The sequence below is a fragment of the Mesoplodon densirostris genome, chromosome 11 (assembly GCF_025265405.1).
Source record: "Mesoplodon densirostris isolate mMesDen1 chromosome 11, mMesDen1 primary haplotype, whole genome shotgun sequence".
NCBI lineage: Eukaryota > Metazoa > Chordata > Mammalia > Artiodactyla > Ziphiidae > Mesoplodon > Mesoplodon densirostris.
Window position 1 is genome coordinate 38,402,405 of NC_082671.1, and position 11,151 is coordinate 38,413,555.

Genomic DNA, 11,151 nt, shown 5'->3' on the forward strand with positions numbered 1-11,151 from the left:
TGCTCTCCCCCAATCTTGCAGAGGCGTTTTCTAGCCTCAGGATGGGTAATCTCTCAGTCACTGGCAAAAGAAAAGTGGGAGATACCCCTCTTTTACTTATTATTTAATTTCTGTTGAACCCTCATTTAGATTTTGTTGCTAATAAAGATCTACCAACTTTTGAAGCTGTTGGAAACTCCTCTGATTATACAGGTGCCCCCCCATCACCAGACATTTCCCACCATTCCCCATCTACACTGCGAGCCTGAATGCAATTTCTTTCACTTCTCAAGAAAGACTTAGGAACTGAGGACTAATGCCTGGAGGTCCTTGAATCCTTTTAGGAAGAATCTGGCCGGCAAGACACATGTCTTTGATATTTATAACTGGTTAAAATAATGCTGGAGTTACTGTTCCATCTGGTATGGAAAATTAAACCTCCTGAACTGTCCTGTAACAGAAAGAAGCTGCGGGGGTTCGCTGTCACCACTCTTTGTTTAACTCATGCAACATTAAAGCACACTGGCCTACAAGAAATAAAGCTTACTTGTGAGCTGGCTTATAAACAAACTCAGATGACAAGAAACCCAAACAACAGGACCCGCTGAAGCTATCATCCTCAGCCCTAAAGGCCAGCTGGGTCCTTCTGTAACATCAAAGGCACAAACAACTGAACCAACGTGGAGACAATCCTCCTGGCAGCCTGGGTGCTGTCAGGCTGTCAGAAGCAAGGGGAACCTACCGGGTATGTGGGTTTTCTTCACCTGAAAGTTGATTTTGCCCCAGAGCTTATAAATCGCAGTTCCCATCTCTGAGCCCCGGCTCCGTGTGCAGCACAGAGAGACAGCTGAGGGTGACAGGCTGAGTGGGCCAGCCCCCCCTGACCTGTGTGACTCAGAGCCCACCAGGAGGCCAAGCCTCCCTCCACGCCCTTTTTCAACCGGGCAGCAGTGTGCTCAGCAGCTCTGCTCATCAGGGCTGTCAAACTTTCACAACCAGGTCCATAAATCAGGTTAGAAGAGGTCAAGGGAGCATCCCTCAGATGATAGTCTTGATCAGAGATGACTGTATTGCAGTTGTGAGGGCCTCTGGACACAGATGGTCTAGGCGAGCTGTGTGGCCTTTGGCAACTTATTTAACCTCTCTGTGCCTCCATTTCTTCTTCTGTAAGACAGTCCCCATTGCACTGACTTGAAAAGTAGGAAAAGTGCTTAGAGTAGGCCTCTCCAGAGAGTTAGCCATTGCTATTATAATTGTTGATGAAGAAAGCCCTGTGCTTTTCCTGTTAAGAAAATCTGCATTTATGAGCAGGGCTGGTGATTGATGGGGTAATGGTTTCTAACTACTTCCAAGAATACTAGGAAATCCCACTTCATACAATAACTCAGGTCATGATTCCCAGTGTTTGGGGGAAAGGAACCCCCTACAACAATAGTCAAGAATTAGGAGAAGGGAGGCTGCCTTCGTCAACCAGGTCCGTTAGTGGGACAGTTTTCTATTTGCACTGAAAATCCACGGTACCTGAGCACGAACTGCTTCAGTGTCCTTGCCACCCATGAGAACCCTTTCTAAGCATTCTCTTCCCAGTGGCCGCCTTTCTTGGGGTTAGAAATCCCGAGTAGCTGTGCTTTTCTGTCCCTGGTCGCCCCCTGTTGTCGACTTTGAAGTATTTTCATCCCTTGGTTAAACTCTCAGGTCAGATCTCTGAGGAAGGTGGCCTTGCTTCAGTTTTCTGCCCCGAGGCAGAGAGGAGAGTTCATTTCACCAAAGCCAGATCGCATAGAGGGAGGTGGTCAGGATTTGGTACAAAACCCTCAGCAGCACAAAAATAGCCTTTCTTATTTCTCAGCTGGCTCTGTCATTTACCAGCGTGTGATCTGGGTTCTCAGCTTTCGCATCTGCAAAACGAAGGGGCGCTTCTAGGTGACCTTGGAGGTCTCTGTAAATTCTGATTTCCTCTGAGATTCTCGAATTGGAGTTTGCACAACCTAGGGAGGGAGGGATGCCGTGGAATTCACACAAAGCTACAGGCTAAATATGGTTTATCTTTCTGAAGCATCAACATTATATTAAAACAAATCTGGGAGTGTGATGAAGTGCAATTCACAATTTCCAAGTTTTTTTCCAAGAAGAAAGTGAGATTCTTAAAATATTCATCTTGGAAAAAAATAGTGATGATGGTTGAACATTGTGAATGTAATGCCACTTACTTGTATATGTAAAAATGGTTAAAAGAGCAACTTTTCTGTTTTATACATTTTACCACAATAAAAAAAATTTAAAAAGAGTATTTCTGGGTCCAGAAATAAACCCACATATACTTGGTCAACTGATTTTCGACAAAGGTACAAAATTCAGTGGAGAAAGGATAACTTTTTTTTTTTTTTTTTTTTTTTTTTTTTTTTGCAGTACGCAGGCCTCTCACTGCTGTGGCCGCTCCCGTTGCGGAGCACAGGCTCCGGACATGCAGGCTCAGCGGCCATGGCTCACGGGCCTAGCCGCTCCGCGGCATGTGGGATCTTCCCGGACCGGGGCACGAACCCGTGTCCCCTGCACCGGCAGGCGGACTCTCAACCACTGTGCCACCAGGGAAGCCCAAGGATAATCTTTTTAATAAATGGTGCTGGGACAATTGGACATTCATATGCTTTTTGCATATTTTAAAATAAACCTCAATTCATACTGCTCACCATATACAAGAGTTAATTCCAAACGGATCATAGATCTAAAAATGTGAAACCTAAAGCCACAAAATTTCTAGAAGAAAACATAGGAGGAAATCTTTATGATATTGGGTTAGCAACGATTTCCTAGATAAGACACCAAAAGCATAATTAATAAAAGAAAAAATTGTAAGTCAGATTTCATCAGAATTAAGAGCCTCTTCTCGTCAAAAGACACTGTCAAGAGAATGAAAAGACACATCTCAGACTGAGAGTAAATATTTGCAAATCACATATCTGATAACAGGAAAATATAACAAATCTCAAAGCTTAATAACTAGAAAGTAAAGAGTCAATTTAAAAAATGGGCCAGGGGCTTCCCTGGTGGCGTAGTGGTTGAGAGTCTGCCTGCCGATGCAGGGGACATGGGTTCGTGCCCCAGTCCGGGAAGATCCCACATGCCGCGGAGCGGCTGGGCCCGTGAGCCATGGCCGCTGAGCCTGCGCGTCTGGAGCCTGTGCTCCACAACGAGAGAGGCCACAACAGTAAGAGGCCTGTATACCGCAAAAAAAAAAAAAAAAGGGCCAAAGATTTGAACAGACTTCACCAAAAAAAGATATACAGATGGCAAATACGTACATAAAAAGATGCATGACATTATTAGTCATTAGAGAAATGCAAGTGAAATACAACCAAAGTGCAATACTGCTGCACACCTTTTAGAACAGCTAAAATGAAAGAGTGACCATAGCACGTGCTGGGGAGGAGGAGTTACTGGAACTCTTTCTCACTCCCTGCTGATGCGGATGTAAAGTGGTAGGACTATTTGGGAAGAATAGTTGGACAGTGTCTTAAAAAATTAGGGCTTCCCTGGTGGTGCAGTGGTTGAGAGTCTGCCTGCCGATGCAGGGGATGTGGGTTCGTGCCCCGGTCCGGGAAGATCCCACATGCCGCAGAGCAGCTGGGCCCGTGAGCCATGGCCGCTGAGCCTGCACGTCCGGAGCCTGTGCTCCGCAATGGGAGAGGCCACAACAGTGAGAGGCCCGCGTACTGCAAAAACAAAAACAAACAAACAAAAAAAACAAAAACAAAAAAAAACAAAACAAACAAAAAAAATTAAATATACACTACCATATGACCCAGCCATTCCATTCCTAAGTCTGTACCCAAGAGAAAGGGAAGACTTTGTCCATACAGAGACTTGTCCACAAATATTCACAGCAGCTTTATTTTTTAGCAGCCCTGAACTAGAAACTCAAATGTCCATCAGCAGATGAATGATAAACAAATTATGGTACAATGAAATACCATTCAGCAAATTTAAAAAAAGGAACTATATTGATACACACAATACAGATGAATTTCAAAATAATTATACTGAAAGAAGCCAGACAAAAAGAGTACATGTTTGTAAGATTCCATTTACGTAACTTTCCAGAAAATGCAAACTAATCTACAGCAATAGAAAGCAGATTAGGGGTTACATGGTGGAGGCAAGAGGGGTTAAAGGAAGGATTATAAAGGGGCACGGGGAAGTTGTGGGGAGTGATGGATGTGTTCATTATCTTGACTGTGGTGACTCCCAAGATTATGGGGTTAAGCTCTTCTTAGATGGGAGTAGCTTGGTAGAAAAGGGTACAGTACAGAGTCTCAGGTAGCAGGGAATATGCATAGTACTTGAGAGGAAACCTCTCACCAAGCTGGATTGCCGTAAGATATGAAGATCGAGTCCCTTGAGATTTATCTCCTCTCTTTGCTTGTCATAGCAATAATTTGGGAGAACAATCTGCTGGTTAGGCTTCCCTATAGTTCTGCAAACCAATGATATTGCCTGTAAGTGCAAGCATTTATTACATTCAGGTATGGCTGGATCTAGGAGCTCAGACAAGCTCATTGGCTCTTGGTCTATCTCCATCTCTCTGCTCTCCTTCCCTCTGTGATTGCTTCATCTTCAGGAAGGTCTTCTCTCAGGGTGGTAAGACGACTGTCAGCAACTCCTGGCCTACATCTAGCAGAAAGAGTGATTCTTGATTTCTTAAGTTCCGTCAAAAGATCCAGGACTGACTCTGGTTGGATGGACTTACATGTCTATGTCTAGATGTAAGAAATTGCTGACTGGACAGGCTTGGGTCATGTATCCACCCATGGATCAACTGCAAGTAGGGAATGAATGGTTTCTCAAAGAAAATCAGAGACCCACTGTACCTTCAACATGAACCCCTGCAAAGAACTACCAATTAGCCTAACGTGGTGCTTAATTGTACTTCCTGAACACTTGACTTTGGGGAAGTAATTGCATTTTGTATTAAAGATACATAGAATTATGAACTCACTTGATTAGGAAGGACATTAAAGTTCCAACCCCTCAGTGTAGCAGGTTTTCTATGCCTTAATCCTTTTAAGCTCTGGCTTCAAAGCTAATTGTATTTCCTTGCATATGATCATTCAATCTCTAAAAACACACCGTGAAGTAAAAGAAAAGCACCCCACTCCTGCCATACTAAGCACTTTCTCTAGATGGTACTTAACTTTTCCAACAACCCTATGAGAATGTTACAGACAAGGAGACTGATGTTCAGAAAGGTTAACTTACCTGAAGTTGAGCTTGTGAGGGGGGTTAGAACCTGCCCTCAGCTGTCCCATCACAGGTAGAGGCCTGTCTGCAGCATTACCAGGAGTCCCAACTGAACCGAATCAGTCCTGCAGCTTAGCTTCTCAGGGGGCTCAGTTCTCAGCCTCACCTGTCCTGTGTGTTGTTATCCAGCGCCCGCTTAGGGCCTGTTAGGGATGAAATGTCTTTCAATGTCTTCTTCTGCTTAAGGCTAAAGTGAGCGTTCCTTTGTAGCCAATTTAATGTATAAGGGTTCTTTCTGTTTACTAACAACAGACTCATGAAGGAATGTCCTCTTTTCAATACATTTCAATGTGTCTTTTAAGAACACTCTAGAACCAGCAGATTGATGTGGAGGAAGGAGCACTGCCCTAGTTAGAAGGAGACCTGAATTCCTCTAGTTCTGGCTTTGACCACAGCTCACTGTATGACCTTTGAAAATCCACTTAACCTGAGTCTCAGTTTCCTGAACTGAAGTTGAATTCAATCAGTGCTTCCTGCTGGCAGTAGACTTACCATGGTGGTAATTAAAATCAACGCTTTAAATTTTCCATAATTATGTACTAATTTTAATGTGTAAAAAAATATAGTAGTACATCAAGTCAATTATTTTCCAGGTATTATTTCTTAGGATGACGCTAAGTAAAACAGACGTGTTATTTAGTAAAAAATATTAAGTGAATTCTAGTAGAGGCCTATGCAAGTATGGCAAAAATTGCAACGATGGCCTGTGAGTGACTGATGTTTGGGAAACCCTGGATTGGGAAATGAGAGCTACCATTTACTGAGCCAGGAACCTGGCACTTTATAAGCATTCACTTACATAATTCTTAAAACAATCCTAAGCAGTAAGTACAGTCATTATCACTCTATTTTATCAAAGAAGATGCTGGGGCAGAGAGAGGTGAAGTTTCTTTCTTACCAATATGTGGCCAAGCCAGGGTCTGACCTCAAGCCATGTTCTTGGTCCTTGTGCTCTGCTGGCGGCGGAGTGTGGAAGACGTACCGAGACCCGAGGGCAGGGGTGTGTAATTCAGCGGGTCTCGGACCAGGACAGCATGAGCATCACCTGGGGAGCTTGTTAAAGCTGCAGATTCATAGCCCCTCCTCCAGAAATCCTGGTCCTTAGGCTGGAGGGGTTCAGGAGGCTTTTTTTTTTTTTTTTTTTTTTTGCAGTACGCGGGCCCCTCACTGTTGTGGCTTCTCCCGTTGTGGAGCACAGGCTCCGGACGCGCAGGCTCAGCGGCCATGGCTCACGGGCCCAGCCGCTCCGCGGCATGTGGGATCTTCCCGGACCGGGGCACGAACCCGTGTCCCCTGCATTGGCAGGCGGACTCTCAACCACTGCGCCACCAGGGAAGCCCCCAGGAGGCAAAGTTTTAACAATCACCCCAGGAAGTTCTGAAGCAGGAGGACCTGTGGTCTCACATTGATTAGTGGCTGCAGTCCTCAGAATAATTAGAATGAGTAGCTGTTGGGAGATGAGCTCACTACAGACTTTTCTCCCTTGTCCACCTGGCTTGTTACTCACACTTGTGGCTGTTTGCAGCCTGTGGGGCTGAAGTAATGAGCTGAGGTCATGTCTCTTTCAACTGTTCTTTTTACACACATCACAGTGGCAGTGAGGAATTAATTGATCTTTATTTTCAAGTTGGTTCTGACAGCAGATCTCTATGTTCCTGATCACCCTACCAGGAAGAGAAGAAACTCCAGAGCAGAGAACAGTAGAAAAGTAGACTTTGAAAAAATTCAGTGCGGAGCCAAATACATTCTGGGTCTGCAGAATCTCGCCCACACTCACCACTGCCACCTGCCAGCCCGCTTCCCCTTTCCACAGCTGAGCCTCATTATGATCACAAGTAGGCTGAGTTCTGGGGACTTAAAAAGGCTGAAAAAGAAGTGGAAGGATGTGTACGTCTCTTCCAAAAAGGCAATGAGGACAAGAGACGTCCGTGCCCCAGGAACGGCTTTGCTAGTCAGGCCTGCCAGAAAGTGAAAGAGAAAAAAGGAGGAAAAAGAAGGGGGGATGCTTTCAGAGCTTCTGAAAAGAAGGAAGTGACCTTCTGGTTATAGTCCCTTTCAGATGCACAATCTAGAAAATAGGTAAGAAATATACCCAAATAACTGCAATTCAAAGTACGAGATGGGAACAAGTGCCATAAGAGAAGTGCAAATATTTTGAAACAGGTGTGGAGCAAGTTTGATGAGATGAATGAAAAGATTTTCAAAACTCTAAGACCTATACAAATGTCAAATCATTATGTTGTGCACCTGAAACTAATATAATGTTAATGTCAATTATACCGTAGTAAAAAAATAAAAGAGGGCCTCCCTGGTGGCGCAAGTGGTTGAGAGTCCGCCTGCCGATGCAGGGGATACGGGTTCGTGCCCCGGTCTGGGAGGATCCCATGTGCCGCGGAGCGGCTGGGCCCGTGGGCCATGGCCGCTGAGCCTGCGCATCCGGAGCCTGCGCGTCCGGAGCCTGTGCTCCGCGACGGGGGAGGCCACAGCAGTGAGAGGCCCGCATACCGGAAAAAAAATAAAAATAAAAATAAAAATAAAAAAAATAAAAGAATTGTACTGAAAAAAAACTTCCAAGACCTGATGCCCAGCAATTGGATGAAGAGGATGAAGCTGGAACATGAGCTCTTCAGGTTGCCAGGGTTTCCCCCATTTCCCATTTTTCTTACACTTGACCCCTTTCCTTTTTAAGTCACGCCTGGGTTCCTACAGGCATATGAGTTTGCATATCAGCACGATATGGATGCTGATGTAGTTATTGCAGAGCATGCGATGCAGGAAGTGTGTGGAGATGCGACTGGTCATGTGGGCTGGATTGATGTGGGCCTTGAATGCCATACAAAGGAGTCGGCACCATAAAAATTCAGTGGTTCTCAAATAAAGCGTTGGCGCCCTCTTTAGACCCTGAACCTTAACATCATGGAGCGTCATGTCAGGTGTTCCGGGGGTGAGTGGTGCAGGAGAAGGCGAGAAGCAGAACATCTCAGAAACAAAGCTGTAGGCAACAGGGAGCCACAGAACAGTGTGTGACTCGGGAGTGATGGGAGCACACTTGTGCTTTAGAAACGTCACTCTGGGGGAAGCTGGGAACATGAAGGAAGGAAGGAAGAACGACTGAAGCCAGAACAGCCAGCAAGTGACAACAGTAATCTGGTGGCACTTGGGACCTCCCTTCCAGCACCAGCTTTCCAGTTCCTCCCTGGTCACCTGACCAGCTCAGGAACTGGGTTGTGGGCAGATCAGCCTGAGGTGAAGGCCACTTTGTTAAAAACATCTGTGCCTCTTGGAATTTGTTTCTTCCATCCCTGAATTCAGGGCCTTTGGTCTTGGTCTATAAGCGACTCTGGATCATATGCAAACTTGGGAACTCCTGCTGAAGGCTGGCAAACTTGTGGGGCAAGGAGGGAGTTTTTTGGAACCAGAGGGGACATCTTTATCCACATGGCAGTGCTTGAACAAGGAAGCCCATTCTTTCAAGCAATTGACAGAGAATGAACTTCAGAGGAAAAACAGGGCAACCGTTTAAAAAATGCAGGCATCTTCCTTTCCTTTGGAATGAATCATCACTCCACCCCACATCCCTGTGCCTGACACCCTGGGTTTGGAGAATGTAGCTGGTCTAGAAGCAACACTATTTTGGATTCCCAGAGAGGCTCAGCAGCCCAAAGCAGTGGGAGGGGAATGGAAGTGAGGATATCTTTTCTCTCCTTTCTTCCCTAGGGAACCAGATTATCAGGATTAGTTCTGTAAATGTCTTGTTGCATCTTAACTCCTACTGGGACAGAGACATTGCTATATCCCCAACATCTTTAGCTGAAACCAAGTAGGTGGATGGCTGTGAAAATCACAGCCCGAGAGGATAGTTTTGGGGGTGAGAGTGTGGGAGACTTCCAGTCTCTCAATTTCTTGGGTTGGCACTCCTGGGACACACCTTTCACAGTCATTATCACGAATGAGTTGTCAATTCTCTTGGCGAATCATCCAAACCACGTGATGGGTGTCCAATCCTAAAAATGGTCTTAACAAAATACTTGGTTAGATGTTGTGTGTATGTGTGCATACATGTTTACATTCTTTTGTGTGCCTGCTGGGCCAGGTGAGAGGGTGGGATGAGGGGTTAAAACATTTTAACCACATATTTCATCAAAAGCACTGAGCATGGGACTTCCCTGGTGGTGCAGTGGTTAAGAATCCGCCTGCCGATGGAGGGGACACGGGTTTTATCCCTGGTCTGGGAAGATCCCACATGCCGTGGAGCAACTAAGCCCATGCGCCACAACTACTGAGCCTGCGCTCTAGAGCCCTCGAGCCACAACTACTGAGCCCATGTGCCACAACTACTGAAGCCCGTGTGCGTAGAGCCCACGCTCTGCAACAAGAGAAGCCACCGCAATGAGAAGTCCATGCACCGCAACAAAGAGTAGCCCCTGCTCGTCGCAACTAAAGAAAGCCTGCACACAGCAATGAAGACCCAACGCAGCCAAAATATTAAATAAAATAAAAAAATAAAAAATAAAATAAAATGCCATCGGCATGAAAAAAAAAAAAAGCACTGAGCACATCCTACCATGGGTCTATCACTGTGCTGGGGCCTTGGTGACTAAAAGGAGCTGAAGGTGGGTCCTGCCAATTTCTCCCTATGTCCCCCAGCAGGAGCTGAGATGAAAATAATAGATTTGACATCTGGAGAACAGAAGCTGTGTTGCAATTTCTGTTTTTATTTTATATGCTCTCAAAAAAAGAGAAAGAAAGAAAGAATAGTTTTGAGCCTGGAGAAGGTTCATCCTGTAACACAGGATTTTTGGTATTTTCAAAGGTGCTGTACTTTGACTGAACTTTCCAGATCTGTCTAGAAAACCATGTCACAGGAAACACAGTGCATTTCCAAAGGCATTTGTTTTCATGCCTCCTGGTGTTCCAAAAAAAGTTTGCTGTTTCTAAAGAACTTCTAAGTAGGAAATTAAAATTTTGAAGCTTCGGAAGTTGAGCTTTTCGTAATTTCACAGACCTCTCCTCTCTTCTGGAGATGAATCAACCCAGCAAATAGAAAGGGCTGTGTTCCCACTACTTGGGGGAAGAGACCCAGGAGGGCACACTCAGGCATAGATGAAACCAAAATGCACTTCCCCTGACTATGTCACTTTTCAGCTGTGTGACCTGGGAAAGTTATTAAGCCTCTTTGAAAATTCTCACTTGTTTAATTTTGCATTTGTTCCTGGGCTCATAGACATTTAAGGTGCATCTATTCTAAGACTTTAATGTAGACTCTCCAGAGACTACACCAACACCCCCAATTTCAATCAGTCCTTTTGGTTTCTCTTTTCTTTCAGTGTCCTCTTTTCAGTAATGGCCTCAATACTTTTTAGCTAGCAGGAATAGTAACAGGAATCCAGAGGCGTGAAACACTACATTCATATTTAACACATATATCTAGGCTCCCAGCTGGAGAACATACAACACTTTTTTTTTTCCTTTAAAGGATCAAAAATTAGCTTTCTTGAACGCACCATTATGACTAGAAATAGAAGCTAACATCTAGTCAGTACTAGTGTGCCAGGTTTTGATCTAAATGTGTTATTCTTATCAACACACTTAATCCTCATCAATAATGCTGCAAAGGAGGTACTGTTATCCTCATTTCACAAAGGGAATGCGGAACTTGACGGAGGTCACGCACAGAAGGTGGTGGGGCTGGGATTATGAACCTAGGCGGTTTGGTTCCAACACTAGTGCTTTTTACCACAATGCTGCTCTGATCTTAAACCTCTTCAGTTAGTATATAAACAAATTTCCTTGCAGGATAGTTTACATAGAATAAAACGCACAGATTTTCAGTTGGATGAGTTTTGACGCACACACCCAGGTAGCCACCGCCCC